Below are 27,466 nucleotides of genomic sequence, written 5' to 3'. Positions count from 1 at the left end.
ATCCAGGATGACGGATCGGCTTGATAATATTACCTACAAACTTTTTACTGGTTTCCTCATGTTATACCAACATTGTTGGTGTAAAAATATTTTTCGAACAATCACCCAATTTTTTTAAATAAATATTTTTAAAATTCCGTTAGGTGTCTGGGGTTAAATGCAACAAAATGCAAATCAAAGAAATATCTGGTAAATCTCGTTTCCATGTGTTGGAATATGAATGTTTTGCATCACGCGTTTGTAAACATTGGAATTTCATTCATCGAAACATTTATTTTAATGATTTCAGCTTTTAGAATTTTTCGTAGTATTATTCAACCCCTAAATGTATGCAGCATTTTCATTTTCAGAAAAGATGTGATTAGATTAGATTACAGACCCAAAAACTACTGCAATTGGTGTTGTCATGCGTAATGATCTTAAAGGCATCGCTAATATATTAAAAACTATAAATTTTCGTACGTTTTCATAAGATTTTTCATTAAAAACAAAGACAAACAAAATTTCCAAAATCGTGCTTACATAATTAGTGAACGGCGCCTTAAACATCATGCAGGATAGACCATCACCTTGTCGAAGCCCCCTGCGCGATTCGAATGAACTCGACAATTCACCCGAAATCCGCACACAGCACTGCGTTCCATCCATCAGCCTTGATCAGTCTGATCAGCTTCCCGGAAAAGCCGTTCTCGTCCATGATTTTCCATAGCTCGTTACGGTCGATCGTGTCGTATGCGGCTTTGAAGTCGATGAATAGATGATGCGTAGGGACTTGGTGTTCACGGCATTTTTGGAGGATTTGCCGCAATGTGAATATCTGGTCCGTCGTAGAAGCCGGCCTGATGACTTCCCACGAATCTGTTTGCTTGTGGCGTTAGGCGGCGGAGTAGGATTCGGGACAACACTTTGTAGGCGGCATTGAGGACAGTGATCGCTCGGTAGTTCTCACAGTCCAATTTGTCGCCCTTTTTGTAGATGGGGCATATTACCCCCTCCTTCCACTCCTCCGGTAGCTGTTCTATGTCCCAGATCCGGATTTTATTTTTCATATTCGTTTGAAACATCATTAAAAAGGTTAATTTTTCAGCTTTATTTTGCATTTGAATAAAATCAAATTTGACTTATAAAAAACGAGATACATATACATTTCAATTTTTAGTTACAAAAATGTGCTTTTTGACGAATGCAAAACTACGGAGCTTTATTGTAACGATAATAAGGATTCTCTTCTGAAGCCACGTTTAATTCTTTTCACAGAATCAAAATCGGTTGAGAAATAAAGAAGTTATTCAGAGGGAGTGAAACGAAGTGACCCAACAAAAACTGTGTCGTGGTACAAATTGCTCGTTCGTTTTACGAATTGGTAAACATATTGCATCTTTCAGGCGCAAATTTTCGTGTTACACACATTGCATACTTTTGATTTTTAACATTTAGAATTTTAGGTAATTTTTAAAGCATTTTTGCTTTTATATTATAACTCTGATTGGGCTGCAGTTTCAGATGAAATATTTGTCTTGATATAAGCTTTAACAAAACTAACATTCAAAACAAATCGATGACTTTTGGAACAGCAAAACGCAAAACCATGTTGCAAAAAAATCGCTAAAATCAAAAACCAAAATCTTCAAGTTTTTTGTCATTTTAAAATGAATATTTTAAAAAAAATCTTTGAATTCCTTCGTTGAACGGGGCAGAAATCATCGATACCGTAAAGAACTTTGAAAACGGTGAAAAATCTCATGATGTGTGGACACAGGGTAGGAAAAAGGCTTTATCTTGTAAACCAGTGCATAGAACAAACTTTTATTGGTTGCATATTAAAGGTTATCTTGAGCAAAGAACGGCGATATATAGTTTGTCTGGTAAAAACACCACCAAGTTATTACAAAAATCATTAAAAACGTTTTTCCAAATAATGGAACGCAACGCTGGAATGAGACCATTATACTTAAAAATTTATCATTTCTGCATACTGGTTCGTTTTCTTTAAATTAACTCAAATATTTCAATTGAATTAATAGAAAACGTGTCCTCATTGCTGTTCCTAAATGCTCACCATACTCGTGCGAATAATTGAAGATAGTTTTAAATTTTCAAATAATATTTTTCAACTAGATATCATTCATTTTTTCGAGCTGTGGAAATTATAGGTGGACCACCTAATCCAAACTTAATTTATTTTTTAAACCGAAGATGTGACGCTTGTGTTTCTGCAATCGTTTATTCGCACTATTCAATCATACATTTACCTACTGAATAATAACAATAATGCCTTCCTGTTTAAATATATTGTCAAGTCAACTTTTATTTTATTCTTGAGAAATTATCAACAAAGGTCTTTCATTGTCATTGTCAAGTCAACAACAATATAGCTTGAAAATTTGAATTCTTTCCGAGAAATTCATCGAATCATTTTTGGTGTCTATCCTTTAGGGGTTTTTTTTGCACATAACGCTTCCAAACGCCTTTATGTAACGTTCATTTCAAAAAATATCATGAACCACCTTACTCTAGCCGTGACAGAAACCCGCTTCATTTGGTAACGCATGTGATGCCCATGTATGCACTGAAAGCAAACGAACTTGAAAATCTGGTATTAAATACTGATACAATTCAGTTAGACACAATTGTTGAAAATTATTATGGTTTATAACGCGTGGTTTAAGAGCACCTACAGTACCGTTCATAATTGTATAGAAATTGGAAGCACGCGCACTGTCACTTCGACTTTGAACTTCCATAACTTTTTACACTGATGATATTTTTTGATCAAATTTTTTGCGTTAGATAGACCAACTATCACACTATTATATCACAATATTTGAGCTTTCTGAAGTTTGTGTGGCCTGAGAAACACCCGCATAAATCAATACTGTACAATGACTATTCCTATTATCTTCTTTCCAAGACACAGAAAAGATTACCTTTATAGTTTTGGATTATTAATGTATGATCAAACTAATCTTTTTTCCATGAAATGGAATCGTTTGGACACACTGTACGATACAGCGAACGGGTCGTTAAGTAGAGTAACCATTCAATTTTTTTGCTTTTTTCTACTCTTTCTTAAACGGGTTGATCATACGTGTTATCGTTGTCTTATGATCCGCTCATAAAAAGATGACGATACAACCTTTTGTTAACCAACAATGAAAAGATTGCCCATGCTGGGATTTTATTTATTTTTCTTGATTTCCAATTACTTTTTCGTAATAAATATAAAGCGAGATTTAATTTTCTAATATATTTAATTCCATACGATGTTTATAATATATAGATTCATCATTAAAATACTAACCTTCCGCAACCTGCGGATGTTAACTGATACACCTTCCGGATGCTCCCAATTCTGCAACACTTTCCGTATCAAATGCAGTGGCACTTCCGATCCATCCTACTTCGTGTTGAAGAAGCACTGCTGAACCTTTCTTGTCGCTGCTGCCCCGTGGTTTTCCAGTAATGATGCTGGTTCTCGTGTCTTTTCGGAAAAAAAGAACGTCGCATTTTTCAATCAATGGATTGATTCTCCAGTCTGGGGGCGAAAATGAAAAGAATGAAATTTAAGTTTATCGCTAGCTATACACAAAGTAATTTTACTTACCCTTTTCTTACATTGTATATATGCTCTAAGGCTTTCACGTAGCCTTTCCCTTCTAGCTTCAGCACTTCAGTTTCGGAACCAAGGGCCTCATCATCCTAGGCCGCCTGTTCCTCGATCTGGAAACACCCGACTACCTGCGCCTAGAATAAAATACTTTACTGTTAAAAAAATCTTACTACCACAATAAATAAGTGTACTTACCCTTGCACCACCGGAACCATTGCCGTTGCCTACCGGACCAGCCCAACAAAGTAACATTTTGCCGGGAGATGATTTTTTTGTCAACAATTTCAGCCACGCGGGTTGCTGACAGCCGGAAAATTTTGGGGCGCGTTGCTAAAATATTCAATTATTTTTCACGATTATTAACTGAATCTTTTGTGAATAATTTGGTATCTTATCGACGCGTTGCTAAATTAATCAATGAATTTCTTAGAAGATTATTTGTATCTTTCAAAAATGGTTTTTAACTGGTTTCTAGCAAAGGCACATTAGCAATGACTCAAAAGCAATTGGAACTATTAATGTTATCAGAACCGAATGATTCGCAAGATTCAGAGTATGGTTTTTAGCTATGCGGGCAGTAATTCTACGAAAATCGGACTTTTTGGACTTATTTAATTCAAACTGTAATATCTCTGAAACTACACTACATTTTTTATTGAAATTTTGCAGAGTGATTGTTGAAATATAAAGCTAGCATGTCTGAAGTTTTCGAAAAGTTCTATCGATGAGATCAAAAGTTACGCGAGGTGCAATATTTCAGGCATGAACCTAGAAATGTGATTTCTATAGAATTTTGGACGATTCATGAGAGCAATATCGTTCCGTCCACCAATCAGACAAAAAATGTCTGAAAATAGCAATGAAGAAAAGAAAAATTGGAATAAATGATCCATCTGTGTTTTGAAATCAGAATCTCGCGATATTGTTTTGATTTTTTGGTTGAAATAGATTTACTGGTTGTTAATTATAGAATATGATTTTCCTATGGAAACATTCGTCCAAAATTCTATAGAAATCGCATTTCTAGATCCATGCCTGAAATATTGCACCTCGCGTAACTTTTGATCTCATCGATAGAACTTTTCGAAAACTTCAGACATGCTAGCTTTATATTTCAACAATCACTTTGCAAAATTTCAATAAAAAATGTAGCGCAGTGTCGAATCCGCCGGTTAATGCACTGTTGAATGTTTCTCACAAGAATTAGAAGCATCCTTTCTTTTCAATAGCCGCTGAACAACTGCCGTTTTTCTTCTGTATACACACATCGGTTTTTCTGCTCACTCAGAGTATCACGACAAATTTGAGAACTCAATTGCGCATTATTTTATGATCAATTTTACTCATTTATTTCATCTATCCTCTACATTCATCTCCTCTTGTACTCTCTGTCATAATGAAGATTCAATTTTTGTATCTATTTTTTTAGATGTCCTAATTGTGGTTATGATAAAGCTTATATTAGGTCGAAAAAAATTCTATTATAACACAGCTTCTTGAAAACAAAACATTACAAAAAAAATTAAATAATGGGAATGTTAAACTAATGTTTTCATAACAATGTACACAGTAGTAATACACAGAGAGCATTCTTCCATTTGCAATATTTAAAACATCATCCAACATAATTAGATTAATCCCGCTTAACAAAATAAATGCTTGGAATGCTTGAAAGAATGCTTGGATTCCAAGCATTCTTCAAGCATTCCTCCCATTGAATTCAAGCATTAAATGGCCCAACCGATTCTACTTGAAATGGTTTTCCCGGTTCAAAATGACAGCCCTGGTTGACATCTGTCATGGTTCAATAGTATTGGTGAGATGGGTACGTGCTTTTGTGTGGGTGAGTTCAAAAATTTTAGTGCGTATGTGTGCGTGTAAATCCTGCATTCAATCATTATTTTCAAAATGGGGTGAAAAAATTGAATTGGGTAAATTTTTTTTGAAATTTTATTCAAAGTTCCTTCAACTTATAACAATCGAAACCATAATTTAACAATCAAATTTAGATCCATTCGGGTCACTTCCTAAAGTTTTTCAGCGATTCATTACGATGGAAACTGTGTGCAGTTGTTGGAGCGTACATGCGTAGCTACGAATTCGGTAGTCTCGACAATAGTTTTTCTGTAAAGAAAAGATTATACACAATCAGATTAAATAGTTCCACTGATTAAAGTAAAAATACTTTACCTTATCAGAAACTCTCCTAACTGCTCCCCCAGAAACAGCAGATTGCTGCTGGTGTTTTGGCTTCGGATGACAGTTTAGAAGGCCTCGGGAAGCGCTGCACTGTGTTCGGCAGCCGGCAGCATAATTGGGGTTTCCGTTTTGGGTAATTATTGCATTTTTTGTCATGCAGCGCCATTTTCACCACACCAGTAGAGTCGAATTTCCGGAGACCGCTTTTTAGCAATTTGAAGCCGCTCGTACTGCTACTCGTTTTAATTCACGAACCTCTCGATCCTCTTCTGTTTCCTGCTGAATTCAAAGTAAAATTACTAAATATGAAGGCTTAAAACTACTAAAATTTACCGAAAGCACAATCTTCGACGCGTGTTTGTCCGACCGTTGAGAAAAATAACTGACATGGTTGTCAAGATTTTTTCGCCTGTGTTACTAAAACACACAAGAAAAAAGTCGTTGAAATGATATATACATACAAATGGAAGATTTTTTTGTGTAAAGTTTGCTCTGGATTGAATTCGTATGTGTGTAATCGGTACAATCAGCTGACTTGACAGATGTACGTTTAGAATTAAAACCCCAATTTACGGCTTTGAACGCAACCCTACGCGCGAAATTGCTCGCTCAAGGTTTTAAAATGGCCTGGGGGATTTTCCATTCTTTCTATTTCCCAGATCGGTAACGATTGTTCCATGGGATCGATTACTGTCAAAATAAAGGTTTTCATTACGATTCGGTTCCGTTGTTATTTGAAATCGGTCAGTTTTTCTTGACAGGGCTTGCCTCGTCCGAAGAAGTGATTCATTTTTCGCGCGATTTCGGACCAAAACAGTACCCGATTTCGAACCGATCCTTCTGATGAACGGATGAAAATCGAAATCATTCAATTTTTCGATCTGTGTTCTTTCCCTCACTCTATATTTATCCATCTCTTTTTTTATCAACTTTCCTGAACGAAAGCTAGTCAAATGGCTTTCAAAGCTCTGCTTTTCTGTTTGTTCAAAATTCCCATATAATTTACTTCATTGTTCATTTAAAACCCCCATCAACATTTCATTTTTTTTTTTCATTTAGTAAATTTTTTTACCAATTTTCATGTTTATTTTAATGAGAAGTTTCATTTTATAAATCTTAGGAGCTCTGTTGCTAACCCAGATGTATTCAACTGATCTTAAAGTTTTTTTATGCACTTTCCGTTCGTCAGAAATTATCGTATCTGATTTAATTTTTCATGAATACCCTTTTTTTTTGTTTAGTAATCGATTTTCTTTTGTTATCTCCCAAATGTTTTCTATGTTCGTTTCTGAATTTTCTAAAGCTTTTCTCTTATTTCGGAATTTCGTTCATGATAAAAATGTTTTTTTTTAAGAATATTATTTTCTTTGTTCGTTTCGGAATATACAAAGTTTTTCTCCTATTTCGGAATTTCGTTTATGCCAAAAATGTTTTTTTTCCCAGAGCTCTGCCCTTGCGTCAGTGCTCTGCCCTGGCATTGGAGTTCTGCCCTTGCGTCAGAGCTCCTTCATTCCAGTCTGTCACCTATTCTCATCAATCCTTCCATCGGAGATCCACCAGTATCAAAGCGCCTTCGTTCGATGATTTGCTAATTATTTTGAGCTAATCTTTTGCATCAAAACTACACCCTTGCGTCAGGTCTCACATTTTGCTTTGAAACTCTGACCATGCGTCAGTGCCTCATCTTTTCATTCTTCTTTTTGTATTCCTCTCAACAATTTCATTTTTTTTACTGTAGCGCTTAGAACTCTGCCCTTGCGTCAGAGTTTGTTATCATTTTTTAAAAGCTCTGCCCTTGTGTCGGTGCTCTGCCCTGGCATTGGAGCTCTGCCCTTGCGTCAGAGATTCCAGTCGGCCATCTATCGTCATCAATCCTTTCACCAGAGCTCCGCCCTTGCGTCGGCGCTCTGCCCTTCATATCTATCCACACTCCTCTTGAACGGAGCATCGAACATTATCCTTATTAGTTTCCATTAACTTCACTTACTTACCTGGCGGAGGGAGTCTCAACTGCGCCATTGTCGAATCCGCCGGTTAATGCACTGTTGAATGTTTCTCACAAGAATTAGAAGCATCCTTTCTTTTCAATAGCCGCTGAACAACTGCCGTTTTTCTTCTGTATACACACATCGGTTTTTCTGCTCACTCAGAGTATCACGACAAATTTGAGAACTCAATTGCGCATTATTTTATGATCAATTTTACTCATTTATTTCATCTATCCTCTACACGCAGTTTCAGAGATATTGCAGTTTGAATGAAAACAGTCTGATTTTCGTAGAATTACTGTTTCTCAGGCCACACAAACTTCAGAAAGCTCAAATATTGTGATATAATAGTGTGATAGTTGATCTATCTAACGCAAAAAATTTGATCAAAAAATATCATCAGTGTAAAAAGTTATGGAAGTTCAAAGTCGAAGTGACAGTGCGCGTGCTTCCAATTTCCATTATGAATTATGAACGGTACTGTATATCCGTGGTCTATGCTTGAGTGTTATTACGCGTTGTTTTGTTAATGCAGAAAAAGAGTTGTAGAAAATCTTTTGATCATTTTCAAATAAAAATACTACCGTTTTTTCGAATAAAAATGGCAAATTTTTTCATCAAATTTCAAAATTTTCCGCTTGGTTAAGCATGAAGAAGTGCTAATTTATGGACTTTATTGGAACTATCAGATGAAGAAAAAGTAGCTATTTGTAGAAAGTTTTTCCATTGCATATTGTCGATTTTTTGTTATTTAAAAAATGCTTAAACTTGTTCTATCTGGGCAAGATTGTCAAATAACTTTATTTAAAACTAAACTCTGCTCATAAACATTTCTCAAAGAAATAATTTAAAATTAACTGTTCAGTTAACTAATTTAATTTCAAAATTCGAGTTCAAAAATAGAACTAAACGGTTTTTCTTCCATGATCTACATGTTTAGTTTGTTTCAGTGTGTGATGTTGATTTTTCGGTTTCCTTTTGTGGCCAATTTCTCAACTGTCAACTCCTTGCGAATTCTTTTTTCTTCTCATCCTTCGTGTCGAGTGATGCATTTTTGTATTTTTTTCGCTTCCATTCTGTCAGTCACACTCCGATCGCTTGCAACACCCATTTTTTTATTCCGAATATTCTTTATACTCTTGTGCATTTCTGGGTGAATTTTTATGTGCGATTTATATTTCGCTGCGAGGAACAAGTTTACGCTTTACCGAGTGTCGTAAAAATTGGAATTTTCGGTTCACGGATTGCCGCCGCGGGTCGTGCTAATGAGTGCTGTGAATCACCTCAAGTGGTTGGCTGTAATAATTATTGGGCAAGTGGTGAAGGGCAGATGCCCCTGATGGGTGAAGCAAATTCTGGAAAATCAAGTTCTCACCTGCAAAGTGAAAATATTGTATTTCGAATGGATAAATAATGGTCTAGCTAGTGATGATCTGATTGGAAGAATACTGGGCCCTATAATTCATATCAAACCGATGAAAACTTTCGGAAACGTAGACTGCAAATCTGTGTGTTACCCCTAAAAATCAACAGGAGATGCACCTGTTCCAGCAGGAACAGCTTCGCCGGAATCAGGTAAGCCTAGCTGATTGGATTCTTCCACCAGTATTCTGAGCCTTACTATTCCCTTGACATTTTCTTCAATGTCTCCCACCCAGGTCATGAGACCTAAATGGTACAGTTAATGCATTTTTAATCTAAATGGAATAATGAAAACATGACCCCCAAACAATACAGTTACGAAACAAGTCCTGCTTCTATATACTTTCAGCGTAAGGTGTGTAGATATATGATTATGCTACCGAAAGTAGGAAGAATCGTCAACCATCAGACAAGTTTTATTCTACTGCCGCGTAAAATCATGCGTGTACATTCCAATCCTCTTGCCGTCCCGACGAGGCAGAAGATTCATATATTCGTAATTGTAGCTTGTACGTCTTTCCGCACAATGCTATATCTAGTGAAATACAAACGAAAAAATAACCAAATTCCCATTAATCAGATGGGAGCACATGATGCATGGTGGGAAAAATTTCATCTTCTGAAATGGGATTGTAGGTTCAAGTCATTTAACCAAGGTGGGTAAATTTAATAATTTTAATAACAGTCTCTTACTCAACGCACTATTTGTGAAAAAAAATCTATCAAAAGCATGAGCTAGAACATCTCTCTTCTCTTTGCTGTGAGATCAAATACACGAATTCAAATTAGGGAATATAATCTAATCAAAAAATTCAAATTTCAAATAAGAAGGTTTTTTTTGATCATCTGATTTATTTATTACTAGCTGATCGCATACGATCTCAAATATCAATTGCCAGGCATTTTCCGTTTTCTTTGCCGAAAGCATTGTTTAGCAATACCTTATTGCAAAAATGATGAACACGTAATATGGACTATCACTTTTTCTGTCGTTTGCTATTAAATTTGAAATCAGGAATCCATTGACCATGTCAAAAAACCCCGGGCATAACAAGCACCCAGGACATAATAAGCACTCATTTTTTCTACAAAAGTACGTATTTTCTTAAACAAATTTTCATGAGGATTTGTTACGTACTACCTATAGTATTAATTTTTCACCAAAAAAGAAATATCCTTTCCATCTTTACAGAAATATTAAATAATATTAACCAGCTAGGTTCTCAAGTAACAAAAATATTATAATTTTTGAGCACAACCATGACCTTTTATGACCTTTAACCCTTTAATACATGACTTTTTTTAAATTACAATTGCTGTTATTGATTCAGTGAAATAATAATATTTTAATTTGAAAAACAAAATTCAACAGGTTTGAAGTCGTTATTTTGAGTATTATATAAGTTATGACCCATCAAAGTTCAAAAATATTTTTCGAAATTCTTTGTTCATTTCAATACGGTTTTGCTAATTTCTTCAAAATCTTGTTGATTGGGTGCAGGTAGGTGTTTATCATTGATTGAGATTAAAACATTTGTTAGAATTTGCATATCTGAAGAAATAACAGCGATTTTCCAAAAACTACTTTTTTGAAAAAAAATAAATAAAATCGATTTTTGCAATTTTTTCGCATACTTTGTTCGATATCTCACACACACAATAAAATATCGTAATAAAAATACCATGGGCTAATTTCTTTAAATCTCTAGGATATTTTTTGTGAATACACCACTCAATAATATCCACGCATTTTCGAGATATTTGGATTTTAATTAGTGTTGTTTTAAAACAACACTATGCATTAAAGGGTTAAATCACCTTGATCTGAAATGTACGCACTGCAACATGATTAACACATTGTTTCTCAATTTTCACCATCATAAATTTTTTGATTTTTCCCTTAAATCAATTTTAAAACGCATTTTTACTTAAATTTATTGACCTGGGGCGAACAGATCTCAATTTCGCAAAACCAGTGAATAGTTAATATAGACGACCCCTTTGGCCGACCCCTGACCCAAGATTGGATAATAGGAATCAATTGTTCGTCCTTAATAATTCCTATGTGCAAATTTTCATCTCAATCCGATGTATTGATGATATTGACGTTATTCAATATCACAAAAATATTGAAAATGTAATATGGATGACCCCTTTTGCCGGCCTCTTACACTGAGTTTGATACCTGTAATCGATTGCACGCCATTAAAACTCTTGTGTGCCAATTTTCATCTGAATCCGACGTATAATGACGTCAATATCGCAAAAATAGCAAACAGTTAATATGGACGACCCCTTTGGCTGGCCCCTTATACAAAATTTGATACCGGTAATCGATTGCCCGTCCTTAAAAATATTCTACCGCAAATTTTTATCTCAATCCGATGTATAATAACGTCAATATCACAAAAATATTGAAAACTTAATATGGACGACCCCTTTTGCCGACCTCTGACCCAAAGCTCAATACCTGAAATCAATTTTTCATCTCTAAAAACCCCCGTGTGCAATTTTTCATCACAATCCGACGAAGACTTAAGTCAATAACGTGAAAACAATATTTGTCTTGTATGGACGACCCCCTTCAGAAGAGGTCATCCAAAAAACTGAAAACATTTTTCTTCATTCCTGGCCCTAATGAGCATCCATGCCAAATTTCAGCTCACTATGTCTTAAGACGGCTGAGTCTATAGAGGACAAACAAACAAACCCGCAGAAATTGCTTTTTTATAAATAGACTAGCTGATCCCATACGAACTCCGTTTCGCTTTCAACTTGGAACATGTCATGAACAGTTTGCAGGAATCATAATTTCCAAGCATTTTCCAGATGCATTTCCGAATGCATTGTTATGCAATAATTGCAAAAATATTGGACGATAACTTTTCTGTCTGCCAAAAAAATCTTGTCTTTTAACTTTCGTCTCGATGCGATACAAACTCACGTAATTACATCAAAAACAAATTTAGCAGTTTTTGCAAAAACAAATTAAACAGTTCTTTGACGTTTGATACAAATATTTAAATGCAGGAATCAATTGACCGTCCCAACCCCCTGTATAAATTTCGGCTCGATCGTTGCATAACAACGCAATTATTGTCAAATAGTTAAACCCCTTTCGGTGGCCTCTTATACAATCTTTGATAACTGAAATCGATTTCCCTTCCCTCAAAACTCTCGTGTGTAAATTTTCAAAGCAATCGATTGCATGATAACGTCAATATTGCTAAAATCAGTGAAAAATTAATTAATATGGACGACCTTTTCGTCGACCCCAGACAAAACATTTGACATCTGAAATCGATTGCCCGTCCCTGAAAACTACCGTGTGCAAATTTTCATTCCAATCCGATGTATAATAAAGACGATATTGCGGAAATGTTCAGAGGTTAATATGGACGACCCCCTTTGCCAGCCCATTACACTGAATTTAATACCTGAAATCGATTGCTCGTCCCTCAAAACTCTCGTGTCCCAATTTTTATCTGAATCCGTTGTAAAATAACGACAATATCGCATTAACAGTGAATAGTTAATATGGACGACCCCTTCGGCCGACCCCTGCCTTTAATTTGGATAAGTGAAATCAATTGTTTGTCCCTAATAACTCCTATGTGCAAATTTTCATCTCAATCCGGTGTATAAAAACGTCATTACCACTAATATATTGGAAAGTTAATATGGACGACCCCTTTTGCCGGCCTCCTTACACTGAATTTGATTCCTCAAATCGATTGCACGTCACTTAAAACTATCGTGTACCAATTTTCATCTGAATACGATGTATAATAACGTCAATATCGCAAAAACTGCTAACAGTTATTATGGACGACCCCTTTGAATGACCCCTCATACAAAATTTGACACCTGAAATCGATTGCTCGTCTTTCAAAACACTCATGTGCAAATTTTCAACACTATCCGACGAAAAATAACGTCAATATCTCGAAAACAATATTTGTCTTGTATGGACGACCCCCTTCAGAAGGGGTCATCTGAAAATCTCAAAACATTTTTCATCCTTCCTAGTCCTAATGAGCATCCATGCCAAATTTCAGACCTCTAGCTCTTAAGACGGCTGAGTCTATAGAGGACAAACAAACAAACACACGGTGTGTTTCGTAGAAGGACTTAAAGAAAAAAAATACAGTAACGCTAATTTTTGCATGGGCTGAAAGTAGAGCTTTTTCCGGTTCATTTTCACCAAAAATTAAAATATTCTGTCGGTGACCCTCCATACAAATGTTTTTTTTAATTTTTCTATTTGAATTCTTAAAAAAATAAATATATTTTTATTGTTATATAATTTCACAGATGCTAACTATCTAAATTTTGACTTCCACTACTTTTAAATTAAACAAATAACTCAACAATGTCATCAAAAACTTTGAAAAACTTTTTTTTTATTTTTATTAGTAACAGAGATGTTTAAACGTAAAAATATGCTAAAAAGGTTTATTCTAATCCTTTAATTTAAATATTGGCTGGCAAATCCTGTCAGCAGTCTGAGAGGATCAAATTATCTGAAATTATTAGAATTATCTAGAATAATATGAATCCATATATGAATCTATTTGAATCCATTGTCTTTAAATTTTCTGATTGCGGCAACACTGGAGGAAATTTTATTCAAAAAAAAGCTCAATGATTAAGAAAATAAGTTAACACTAGGAAGCGTTATACTTTTTTTGTGATAACGCTTATCGTTATTATATCTGGAGTAGAAAAGTTTGTCTTAACTGAAGCTTTTAAAAATTAAGAAAATCAATATTCAAAAGTAAACGATCAGTTAAAAACAATTTTTAAAAAGAAATTATTATTTATACTTCTGATTTAATTGTCTCAAAATTCCATCTGCACTTCAGACTCAAAGCAAATCGCTACAGCAGTTCAATCTAGTTTAATTTGTTACTGTCTGTTGATACAATGATCATGAAAAACTCGGAGTTTCCTTTAACATATTTATTTAATCATTTTCCAGTCCAATTTTTGTAACCCTGATGTACTCTGTGATTCTTCCATTTTATTCAAAGAGCATTACTGTTAAGGTTAAATAATCTAAGCTTCTATGCTTTCCAACCCACTATATTATTCAAATAATCTCTTGATTTTTTTGTTTAAAATTGAATTTATAGTTTTTTTTAAATGATTTTTTTTAATGGATGAATCTAGTCTAAAACTCTGATAAATTTGAATTTTTTCCAAAAAATGCATTTCAAACTTTTTGTCGATCTCAAATTTACAAAAATCAAGAGAATTGTTGTGAATTGCGAAGGTGAATTGCAAATGATCGATAGCAAGCTAGCCTGTAGCGCGTAAGACTTATCATAATTTGTTCATCCCTTACTTATTTTAGTTATTCTACTGTAAACTGAACTGTTTCTTTATTATTAAATAAAACCTTAATGAAGCATTAATGTTACAGTAAAACAATCATAACTTCTATAATTTTATATCAATTATGGTAAAAATTATTGAAATCCTTGATTTGAATAAACCATAGAAACCCATAAAAAAAATAAAACGGATATATCTGGTCTTAAAACGCCGATGAAATTCAAATTTCTCTTGTAAAAAAAATCGCATCGTTTTGTTGATCATGAAATGCAAAATATCATCAATATTTCAATTCTTTAGCAAAAATAAAGTTCAAATGATTGATAGAAAATTTATTCACCTAAATATGGGAAAAAGAAATTTAACATGAATGTTATGTAGCGAAAGATAAACGGATTCCAGTGCAAGTACTTTTAACTAAATTTAATATTTTAAATTCTATTGAAAACTGGTCTGCTAGGAAATGTTTAAAAGTAAACTAAGGTATACAAAGTTCAAAATGCGTTCAAAAGAGTGGTGTCCTCAAAAATTTTATTTATGTTTTCTAAAGGGCGAGCCTGCATATGGTGGAAATATTTCAAAGAACAATTTAAAAAAATGGAAAGATTTTAAATATTTTGTTGGAAACCAATCAAATAGTGTTGGACTGTTCTTATTCCTGTATCATTTTTTTTTTAACTAGAATAAGTTCTCCAAGATATACACATACGAATATAAATTAAAGTTACATTGAGATTACTTCAATTAAAGCAATGATATCACAAATAATAAAGTTTTAAATTAAAAAATTATAAAAAATTGAGTTTTTTTGAAAATATAAATCACTTATCTTTACAGGCGTTGAAATTTTTCATTGTTTCAGTATGACAAAAACTTGAATAAAAATAAAAAAAATAAATTTTCAATGAAAAAAGTTACTATTCCATTGCACTGGAATTAGTTTACAGCTAAAAATATGCTAAATATGGACTACAAATCTTCAAAAAAAACAAAACGTATGGGGACTCACCGACCAAATATTTTAATTTCGCCTGGAAATGATTCAAAAAAGGCTAAATTTTCCATTTCTGAAAAAATTAGAGTTACTGTATTTTTTCTTTAAACCTCTTCTATAAACACACCGTGAACAAACAAACATACAGAAATTGCTTTTTATAAAGTCTGTTTCACATAGAATTTGGTCGGATAAAATAAATCATTTTTCCGCAAAGAAATAACGATCAACAAAAGTAAAAATGTCATTTTGTAGGGTTTCTATTGCACTTTTAGTAAAAAATACATAAAACTCATTCGTCAGCTTTTCCGATGAATTTTCGAACTTTTTTTGTTATACCACCCATCATTTTCTGCACAGTTTTGCTGGTAACCTCATTCGCCATCTTGTTCCACCACTTTTCCATTTGAGCGGGTTTTTTCATGGTTCTGCCACATTTCTTCAGTTTGCCCTTAACTATTGCCCAATATTTCTCGATGGGACGAAAATCCGGACAGTTTGGTGGATTGATACTTTTTTCAACAAAATCGATCTTGTTCTCTTTATACCACTTAACTACATCCCGGCTGTAGTGACAGCTTGCCAGGTCCGGCCAGAACTTCACCGGACCTTTGTGGGACCGAATGAATGGTAAAACTTTCTTCTGGAGACATTCTTCTTTGTAAACATTTCCATTCATTGTGTCCCCAGTGATGAAAATCTTAGTCTTCTTCCCACAACTACAGATCCCTTGCCAAATCGTCAACTTAAGAGCAAATTTATCTGCGAAAACAATTTTGAATCTACCCGCAACATTCCCTTTACGCTTCGCAAGGTAAAATTTGTTACCGGGTATTTGTCCAAAATCCATTTTGACGTAAGTTTCGTCGTCCATCAAAATGCATCCGTTGTACTTGGTCAACAATTTCTCGTACAACTTCCTTGCCCTGGTTTTGGCAACCAGGTTTTGTTTTAGCGTCCTGTTGGGGTGTTTGCTTACATGATACGACCGCAAGCCTTCTCGCAAATAAATTCGTCGAGCTGTACTGTGGTTCGTCTTGAACTTTTTCGCCAAATCACGCAAGGAGATTTCAGGATTATTGTGAACTGATCGAATTACTTTAGCTCGCAGCTTCTGGTCATATGTTCCACTTTTACGCCTGGTTTGTTTTGCTCGATCCACCGTAAGGGTCTCCCGGTAACGTTACAGCATCGAATTTACAGTCGATTTTGGATATTTCAGGAATTTCGCGATCTTTACCTCTGACCACGTCGGATTTCTCTACCTGAGTGTGCAGAATTTCCATCGTCGTTCCATCGTCGATAGCTTTTGACTGACTGCTTCAATCTTGATGAAATTTTCACCACTAAGGGCTGTCCCAACGGTAGGTGCAAAACACGGTTTTCGACCACGCTAAAACATTTCGGCTGGCACCGGTGGCGTAAATTGCTGTTTTAGCACAGTTATCGATTTCAAAATTCCCAACAGTTATACGCCTTTGTTCCAAATTCAAGCAAATTTGGAACAGGATTTCAAAATATACGACAGACCAATTTAGACGTTTGGGGCTCACGCTGAGAAAATTTTAGCCAATGATGATTATTTTCACACATGTTTGGGTAGCATTGGGTGTAATAATTGTTTCTTTTTGAGAAGTTATTTGAATGTTTTTTCTCGCCAAAACCGGTCAATACGTAACACAAATTGAGAAAACATGTTAACAAAAACCATGTATCATGTATAAATAATTTATGTCAAACTATTCTTGACTTCATATTTCAATAAATAGCTTTAGGCCTCAACGAATTAGTGAGCCCAGTCAGCGTTTCTCGAGTTCAAACGTTATATGAACTTTCATTTTCAATAACAGAAACATTCTAATGAAATTAATGCAAAACAACAATAAACTTTAAAAAAAATTAAAAAATTCGAATATCCGTGTAATGACCGGTTTTTGTCAAAAGTTGTTAACAATATTTATAATCCATCATATTTCACAATTTTAATATAAAAACCATGAAATCTATATATATAAAAAGCAATTTCTGTATGTGTGTTTGTTTGTTTGTTTGTTTGTCCTCTCTAGACTCAGCCGTCTTAAGAGCTAGAGAGCTGAAATTTGGCATGGATGCTCATTAGGACCAGGAATGATGAAAAATGTTTTTAGATTTTCGGATGACCCCTTCTGAAGGGGGTCGTCCATAGAAGACAAATATTGTTTTCGCGATATTGACGTTACTTTTTGTCGGATCGTGTTGAAAATTTGCACATGAGTGTTTTGAAAGACGAGCAATCGATTTCAGGTGTCAAATTTTGTGTAAGGGGTCAGCCAAAGGGGTCGTCCATATTAACTGTTCGCTGTTTTTGCTATATTGGCGTTATTATACATCGTATTCATATGAAAATTGGTACATGATAGTTTTGAGTGACGTGCAATCGATTTGAGGTATCAAATTCAGTATAAGGGGCCGGCAAAATGGGTCGTCCATATTAAATTTTCAGTATCTTAGTGATATTGACGTTTCTACAGATCAGATTAAGATGAAAATTTGCACATAGGAGTTATTTGGGACAAACAACTGATTTCACTTATCCAAACTAAAATCAGGGGTCGGCCAAAGGGGTCGTCCATATTAACTATTCACTGTTTATGTGATATTGTCGTTATTATACATCGGATTCAGACAAAAATTGGTACGCGAGAGTTTTGAGAGATGAGCAATGAATTTCAGGTATTAAATTCAGTGTAAGGGGCCGGCAAAGGAGGTCGTCCATATAAACCTTTCAATATTTTTGCATTATCGTCGTTATTATAAATAGGATTGGGATGAAAATTTGCACACGGTAGTTTTCAGGGACGGGCAATAGATTGCAGATGTCAAATGTTTGGCCAGGGGTCGACGAAAGAGGTCGTCCATTTAAATTAATTTTTCACTGTTTTTAGGAATATTTGATAGATTCCGAAGTGGACAGGTTCGCAGCGGAATCGGCGATGGCCGTACGGAAAGTGACTTGATGGAAACTGGTTTTATCCCGGGGAAATAAAACACACGCGACTGGTGTAAATATACGTTTAATCGGGAGAAAAGCTAACTTAGAACTAAACCGTCCGTTGACGCACGACAGTGTAGCCAAACGAGACGAACACGCTAACAATATTTTAGCGACAAGGGGTACACAGTAGCACATATTCTAACACTCCTCCTCTACTTGTGCCCCTTGGCTACTCTCAAGACCGATCAGCTCCGTAACCTTCCTCGCACGTTCCTGCTACTGCCCCATACACTGCTTCTCTGGACGAGATGCTGGCGCAAGATTTACGCCGACTCGCCCACCAGCAGCAGCTCCTCCGACACAGCAAACCACAATTGCTGCGGTTGTCCTGCGAGAACCTGGGTCACTGGCCCATTCAGCATCGACGAACTCCTCGATATTTCGGTCCTTGACATCATCGAGTTTCAGCCTCAAACCACCAGTCCTATGGCAAATCAGCGGAGCTACCACTCCGTCGGAATTCATCCCGCAACGCTGCTTATCGTCTCTAGCCAGGAGACGCGCCATGTACCTTGCCACCTCACCAGACTCGATCACCCGAGCGTTACGTTCCGGACAATTCTTTGCTTCGGCAAACGACACTGGTTCCACTACTATCTGAGCGACCAAACCAGAAACCTCCGTGCCGAACCCATCGGACTCCTCCTTCACGCACAAAGGATTTTCTGCCGACATTCCAGGGGTAAACTGCTCCTCCTCACTTTGAGCTCCTCCCACATTTTCAAGCTGATAGCTTTTCTTCGGAACACTCACCGCTCTGTAAGCGAACTCTAGCTTACGGCGTCCATTCTTCCGGTGCCACTGGTGTTGAGAGGATTTTATTTGCTGCTTGATCTCACACTTCCCAACAGTCTCCACCATCTTCAGGTGGTACAAATCACCTGACCGTATGCCCTTCACCACCACTTTCCCTGATTGGTCACGAATGTCACAATCGTTCTTCCTGAAAAGCACTTCGAAGTTCTTTGCTGTCAACTTTGGCACAGACAACAGACTTGTATTCAATGAAGGCACATATAAAACATCCGTCAGCGTAATTGTCACTGTTTCACCGCAGCCATCAACACCAGTCACCACAACCGTACCACATCTGGCCGACTTCACTACTGAGCCATCCGCTAGAACAACAGCCCGAGCACACTTTTCTTTGAGCGACGTAAATGCACCTTTCTCGTTCCACATATGGCTGCTGGCCCCACTGTCGATCACACAGCACTTTGGCGTTTTCCTCCCAGCCATAAATAAAACAGCATTTCGCTCTGTTGCGCGCTCGGCTCTTTGCGGTTCACTTTTTCTTTTGTTTCCCTTCAAATCTGGGCAATCGCGCTTGTAGTGGCCCTTTCCTCGGCACTGGAAACATCGCACTTCCGATTTTCCCCCAAAAGCTCTTCGCGAACCCGATTCGCTCTTCAGCACTCTCGCTTCCCCGGATAAATCGCCCGAACGTTCCTTTCGGCGCTCCCATTCATCCAAGAGTTTGGATTTTACTAACTGAATCGTTAGATCGTCGTCCAGTCGTCCCTCCAGCGCTGTCACTAAGCCACCATACGATTCGGGCAAACTTCGCAAAATCATCGCGATTTTCAGCGAATCCTCCATTTCCTGTCCCGCACTTTGCAACCGATCAAATAGCTCTTCTATTTCACAAAGGTGCGATTCCAAATCACCACCTTCCCGCAGATTCAAGTTGCACAACTTTTTCAGCACTGACACTCTGGAAGTCACGGTGCACTTCTCGTGATACCTCCGCAAACACTCCCAAAAATCACGAGCCGACTGGGATGCTTTTACCAAACCGTACTGGTTCTCTTCTATGCAGAGCCCCATTGTCGCTCGAGCCTTTTTGTCATCCGCTGACCACTTTGCCGTCACTGGTTCCGGCTTCCGCTCCTCCACCACATAAAATAGTCCTTCCCTGGTCAGGAGCATTTCCATCCGGAACTTCCAGGATGACCAGTTCTGATTATCCAGCTTTACAAATTTGCAAATTGCTTCCATTTTTGCTGCCACGGAAAAATCCAACCGCACACCGCAAGCAAAAAACGCACTAGAGCAAATTTCTTCTCCCGCACCGAAATTTCAAATTTCGCAAAAATGGCGGACCACCGCAAGACACGCAATTCACTTTTCGCGACTGTTCCGATCAGCACAAATCACTTCCGGAAAACCTCCACTGGGCCCATAACCTGATAGATTCCGAAGTGGACAGGTTCGCAGCGGAATCGGCGATGGCCGTACGGAAAGTGACTTGATGGAAACTGGTTTTATCCCGGGGAAATAAAACACACGCGACTGGTGTAAATATACGTTTAATCGGGAGAAAAGCTAACTTAGAACTAAACCGTCCGTTGACGCACGACAGTGTAGCCAAACGAGACGAACACGCTAACAATATTTTAGCGACAAGGGGTACACAGTAGCACATATTCTAACAATATTGACGTTATTTAACAATGGATTGCTTTGAAAATTTGCACACGGGAGTTTTGAGGGAAGGGCAATCGATTTCAGATATCAAAGATTATAGAAGAGCCCCTGAAAGGGGTTTAGCTTTTTGGCAACAATTAAGTTGTTATGCAATGATTTAGTCGAAATTTATACACGTGGTTTTTTTGGCACGGTCAATTGATTACTTATTTCAAATTTAGTAGCAGACGACAGACAAAGTGATTATCCAATATTTTTGTAATTATTTCTTAACAATGAATTCAGAAGTGCATCTGGAAAATGCTTGGCAATTGACTTTCATATAAACTGTTCATGACATATTCCAAGTTGAAAGCGAAACGGAGTTCGTATGGGATCAGCTAGTATGATATATTGTTCGATAACATTGACTAAACTGACATGATTCTTAGAAAAAAATCCTTTCAATTTCTAGCTAAAAAGCCGTCTGCTACATTACAAACTACTGATAATCATGAAAATTCTACTTAAGAATACATAAAAGGAGCATGTTTGTCAATCTGTTTAGTTTGCCCAAACAAAAGCACAAATATGTTTAATGAATTTTTACCTATAAACAAGAACTGGTAAACTAAATTAATATTTGGAATCAACACCCCAAAATGAGTCAATTTTTAAAAGAAAAAGGTTTTTTTTTTGTTTCAATTAAGCTTTTTTTCTCGCTGCGTATAGGCATTTAGGCTTTTTAAGCTTCGTTCAATCATAGATAAAAATCGGTTTCAACTGGTTTCTGCCAACTGGTAGTTGTTCAATGAGCCAAAGTTTTGGTCGAAACTAGTCAGGTCGTTGTCAATGAAGCAAGCTGAAACTAGTCAAAATAGTCAAAATAGACAAAGCTCGACATGGGGGTTCGTTACGGCCTGGAAGAAATCGGTCGAAGTCAATTGGAAAAAGAAAGGTATTCAATCGTCAATCCATTTCTACTTGTTTCGAACAAACTTTATTAAAAAGACTTTAAGTTAATGAAATCCTGGTACAATTAAGACGGTGTAAAACTCAAAACTTAGCAATTTTTCAATTAAAATGAGTTTTTTCTTTTCAATTATTGAGTGTCTGCAATAAAAGTGTACCCGTTTTAAATTTGCCATCACACCGGTGGGGAGCGCGTGTTTTAGCCGAATCCAAAATTTAAAATTTTGCTAAAACTGGTATACCTAAAACCAATATTTAGACCTGAACCGTTGCAGGTGCTCTAAGGGCTGTCCCAACGGTAGATGCAAAACACGGTTTTCGACCACGCTAAAACATTTCGGCTGGCACCGGTGGCGTATATTGCTGTTTTAGCACAGTTATCGATTTCAAAATTCCCAACAGTAATACGCCTTTGTTCCAAATTCATGCAAATTTGGAACAGGATTTCAAAATACACGCTCATTTCCATTTAACCATTTATGCTTCAAAAATAACCATTTTTAAGCCTTCGTTTGAAAACTGCCAATATGGTTATTTTTCAATAATTTTTCTAGTTTCAAATTCAACCATATTAGTAGTTCTCGAGTGATAACCAGAAAATGGTTGAAAAACTTGATGTTTAATCGCCATTTTGAAAGTATTTGCTGGTGCAGCCGAACGCGTTCTTTAATTAATTTTTTTTTTTTAAATTAATATATGTTTTCGAGTATATCTGTCTTTGAAAATCGAATAAGAATGGAGGAGTTTCTAACAGGTAATGAAAAAAATCCTTAATTTATTTTAAACGTGATGACTAACAAAAATATAATTAATTTCAGTGCGCCAAGTGAGAGCTCCGCTTCCAGTTCGCGATAAATACGGGAAAAGATCTGCCGGTTCATCGTCGAAGTCACTTCAATATTGTAATGAAGAAGCCTAGAATGACGCTCCCGGTAGTGGTTCCGGCTAAAGAGTATCGAGAATATTCATCCGGATGTGGCATCTTTTCATTCGTACATAATGAAAACCCGAATGATGGCGGAGAAGACCCGGATGAAGAAGCTACACCCAAACACGGTCGAGTAGAAAATCCGGTTTATCATTTGGGAAAAGGTTGGTAAATAAATTTAAATTTTGAGTTGTAATTTAAAATCTTCAATTCACTTTTAGCACATTCAAACTTGCCTTCACATTTCATCGGAATCTCGCACATAGGCGATAATATTCAAGACAAATGGTTCATAGTATCGCGGCTGTTTCTTCTGACGCGTTCTGGGTTGGGAACAAAAGTGCCTGATTTTTATGGTGAGTTTTTGCTGATCAAAGCAGTCGAAAATCTGCCTCGGACAGATCCGGAAAGCTGTGAGGGGCTAGTTTTCATCGAGGATGCTGTTAGTGGGAACCGGTGAGGAGGCAGAAAAGCCAGCAATTGAGTTAAACACGGTGCTAGCAGAGCTAAGAAATGGTTCAGGCCAAGTCAACTGGACAGTCTCAGATGGTAAAAGAAGCTGCGGTCAGATCGGATTAAAGATGTTCCCGAAAAAATTGTCGAAAACCATCAACGCGAAACTTAAAATTTTCCTGTAGGTGTGGCGGCAGCTTTAAAGGAAAATCACAGATTAAAATCACCAAACTATGTGCAATTTCCCCATCAGCCCAACCTCCAAAAATTTAATTTAATTAAAATAAGAAGCAATTTCTTCAATACTTCTAAAATCTCTTTTCTTTTCATTTGAAAATCCCAAACATTAAACACAAGAAAAAATAACCCTATATGACGCTTTAATTCCACATAGCGCTGAGGTTGAAAAATAACCATTTTTCAACTTCTCCGAAGAAATTTCATTCGGTTGAAAAATAACCATAATCGAACTTCTCCCCGAAAAGTCATTTTATGAGTTCTCATGGAGAACTCATAAAATGGCATTTCCCGGGAAAAGGTCAAAAATGGTTATTTTTGAATCGTAAATGGTTTAATAATTTCTAGCGTGTATACGACAGACCCGACAGACCGATTTAGTTCACGGTGAGAAAATTTTAGCCAACAATGATTTCTTTCACACATGTTTGAGTAACATTGGGTGTGATAATAGTTTCTTTTTGAGATATTATTTGAATTTTTTTTCGCTTCAACCAGCCTATACGTAACAGAAATTGAGAATAGATGTTAATAAAAACCATATCAAGTATAAATAATAGATGTCACATTATTCTAGATTTAATATAATTAAATTAAAAAGCTTTTCATTTGGGCTCGACGAATTAGTGAATCCAGCCAGCGTTCTAAAATTTGAAAAAAAAATATACGAAAAGAAAATTTTCATACTTTTTTTAAGTAGTCAAAATGTCTAGCGGTCTTCGGGAAAGTTAATCATTAAGTTGATCTTTATTTTCAAAATATCGACAATGTTTTATAGTTTTCCCAAACAAGTGAACATTTTGTATAATGATTTTTCACCTATTTTCAAAAGGTATCTCGATAACAAGAGCTAAATAAAATTATCTTACGAAATATAAAACTAGCTGAACGATTTTTTATCAACCAATGACATTTATTGTAATTTCCTCGTTGTGTAGTATAGTTGAAATCATTGTTCTGTCAAAAAGAATATTCGTAGAGTTAATTTTAAGACAATTAACCGTGAAACTCAAAACTTATGCAATTTTTCTAATAAAATGGGTTTTTTCTTCTCAATTATTGAGTGTCTGCAATGAAAGTGTTTCCGTTTTAAATTTGCTCTTACACCGGTGGGGAGTGGGTGTTTTAGCCGATTCTAAAATTTCAAATTTTGCTAAAACTGGTATACTTAAAACCAATATTTACGCCTGAACCGTTGCAGGTGCCCTAAGTAAACAAACCATCCGGATCAAATCACTGTCAATAGATTCGCGATGTGACAACTAGGGACGCTGCAGTAAATGAAAAGATACGACCAGATTCTATGTGAAACAGACTTTATATGTATATAGATTTCCCTATCGTTTTTCTTTAGAAAGTTAACCTCCTAGATATAAGCACACAATTGTAATTAAACAAAACGAGTCTGGTTTCTTAAAGCCTAAAGGTATGAGCCGTTTCAAATAAAGAGTTTACAAAAAAACATAGGTTTAAAAAATGATTTTATACCACATTAGTAGAATTTTCCAAATTCTTCTTGTTACATATCCACATTCTTCCACTGTGCGGTCCAAATCAATCCCGAAAAACCGCAGCTCAGTGTTTATTTATTCAACGGCCTTACGTAGTGCCGGAATGGGTGAATTACTACTACTCTTGGGGCCGGGGGGAAATTCTCTACAGTCAACACACGTTCCTATCTACCCATCTTTCTATCTCTGCTAGTCTAGCCTCGTTTGGTAGCCGGGAACGGAAAAAAGATTCTTCGGTAGTCAGCAGCAGCGCATAAAAGTGAACTATAATTACAACCGACGGACGAGATTCACTTTTGTTTGCTTTGCAATTTCGAATTGAGAATGAGGGGAAAATAAATGATAAGCTGGCTCTTTCGCGCGTTTATGCAGGAAGGAAAAAGGTCTTGTCGTTGGCGAGACGAGAAATTGCAAGATGCAATTGTGTCCTGTGATGAAATTAAGAGTGATGATTTAGGTCAATATTTTTCATGTGTATTATTAGAATCTTTTGTTTTTTTTTATAGGATTTTCTTAGATATTTTACTGTACTTGTAATTGAATTAAAATTTACAATCTTGAAACAAGAATAAAGGTAAAACGGGGTGATTCAACAATTCGCTTTGTTATCTTTCGATTGCAACAATTTTATCGCCAGTTACGCAGCCCAATATCGGCTCGAACACACTCATTGATTTAGCTGAATTATGCGTTCTTTTTTTCAGTTTTCAACCAAAATCCTAAACATGTGGATAAGAGTTTATCGACACTTTGAGAAGGGAATGACGATTTGGGTGCAATCACCTGAGAGCACCTGTGAAGTCAACCTCGTTTACCCTATCCATAAAAAAAAATGTTTGCTGTTACTTATCTGTAAAGTGGAAACTAATCACATTTACATGTTTTTCTTTCTTTCGCGACGATGATATCTTTATGGTCCTAAATATCGGTATCAACTGAAATATTCACAAGCCTCAACTTGAAAGAAAAAAAAATCTAACTGGAAAAAATGATAAGTGTAAGGCAGAATCCACTAGGTATGGTTCAATGTTTGGTCGGTAGAAATGCCTTTTAAATATTTATGAAACCTTCCAGACCGGAAACAAACGAAAGAAAAAAAACAGTTAGGTTAGATAGTGCCAATGCTGCGATTTGAGTGAATCTGTCGAAAGTCAAAAGTTGAAAGTATGAAAATCGCGACTTTGCACCGAACTTGGTGTTCAGTAATCCGGAAAAATTAGACGTGCTAACTTTCTTCCGGCTGTACTGGTTCTGCTCTGTTTGGTGGGTTGGCAAAATAGAGTTTGTAATTTTTTTTTTCGAATTAATTTGGTATTACTTTAGACCACTATAATTTAAAAAAAAAAAAAAGGTTTTATCCTTGACGGCGATTAAAAGAAAGAGTCGTTATTTTTTATATAATGCCTTCAAACTTATTTCACACATTTTTTAATCTCAACTAAATTCAAAACCCCCAAAAAGAAGAAGATTTCGCCTCCGTCTTGTGCCGGTTGGTGGTTTATGGTTTTTGGTGAGGCATGTTGGCTCAAAGGCAGTCTGCTTTGCAAAAAAAAAAACCAAAAAAAAAGCTCCCGCCCGAATTCCACTGCCGATGTTCGTGTTTCTTTCAATATGCTGCAGTGCGGATTGTAATTACCAATTACCATTTTATGTGTTCAGTTGGGGTCGTACGTAGAGCTTTCTTGGGATCAAGCTGTGGTTAGGTTTTACTTTAGGAAAGAAAAACTAGGTTTAAAACGCAGGTTGAGGTGCGAAGGTAACGATACTCATTTTGGTTTTCGTTTCTTCCTGTAACGAATTTACGATACTCAATTTAGGTAAGAAATGGATGCACTTCCCCTAAGGAGGTGTACCGAATAGTGGTATTCGGCGAACGTCCGAATACCGAATATTGACCTTTTTAAATATTCGGCCGAATATTCGGTCGAATATTCTGTTTAGTTTTCCATAGAAATACAAAAACGTTAATTTCATTTTTCTTATATTTCTTCCAGTGTGGATTTGATTTTAATCAAAGTGATTTAAATCATGATTAAAATCACGATTTAAATCTTTTGATTTTGATCAGTGATTTAAATCAAAGTTCTGTGAAAAAAGTGAAAAGTGAATAAAAAAACCTGAAATTTAGTGAGCATGGATGGTTTTTATTTCATTTTTCCACGATTTCAAGCATCGAAGCATCCCCTCGGGAATTTAGAACTTGTTTTTTTTCTTGCTCCTTGTGATATTTCGAAAGTTGTGATTGAAGAGGATGCCGAGTTCTCGTCCACTTAGAAGGGAGTTGGAGTTTGGATAATGTCCTCGTGAACATACTTCATAAATATTACTCAAATTTAATATATTTTGATATGAAGTTAGCTTTACAAATAATGTCC

At 36.1% G+C, this 27,466-nt stretch overlaps 1 protein-coding gene and 2 long non-coding RNA genes across 4 annotated transcripts in view; 1 reads left to right on the top strand and 2 right to left on the bottom strand.

Annotated features, from left to right (window-relative positions):
- Nucleotides 1-2,968: 2,968 nt before the first annotated feature.
- On the bottom strand, nt 2,969-4,078 carry LOC129740969 (uncharacterized). Its single transcript, XR_008736402.1, has 3 exons — nt 3,806-4,078; nt 3,605-3,744; nt 2,969-3,535 (listed from the first exon to the last, which is right to left on the bottom strand). It is a non-coding gene; the product is annotated as an uncharacterized LOC129740969 (long non-coding RNA).
- A 1,478-nt stretch (nt 4,079-5,556) lies between these two features.
- LOC129741807 (uncharacterized) lies at nt 5,557-6,231 on the bottom strand. The gene is made up of 3 exons (XR_008736488.1): nt 6,143-6,231; nt 5,801-6,085; nt 5,557-5,734 (listed from the first exon to the last, which is right to left on the bottom strand). It is a non-coding gene; the product is annotated as an uncharacterized LOC129741807 (long non-coding RNA).
- Nucleotides 6,232-8,886: 2,655 nt separating this feature from the next.
- The window catches only part of LOC129746394 (uncharacterized), a 34,410-nt gene continuing 15,830 nt past the window's right edge, over nt 8,887-27,466 (top strand). For both annotated transcript variants that reach the window (XM_055740031.1, XM_055740030.1), the window contains exon 1: nt 8,887-9,372. The gene's annotated coding sequence lies outside the window, so the exon portion shown is untranslated. The remainder of the gene's footprint in view (nt 9,373-27,466) is intronic.

Source organism: Uranotaenia lowii, chromosome 2, assembly GCF_029784155.1.
Source record: "Uranotaenia lowii strain MFRU-FL chromosome 2, ASM2978415v1, whole genome shotgun sequence".
In the NCBI taxonomy this organism is placed as follows: domain Eukaryota; kingdom Metazoa; phylum Arthropoda; class Insecta; order Diptera; family Culicidae; genus Uranotaenia; species Uranotaenia lowii.
The sequence above is the reverse complement of the archived record's forward strand: the minus strand, read 5'-3'. Positions and strand labels throughout refer to the sequence as shown.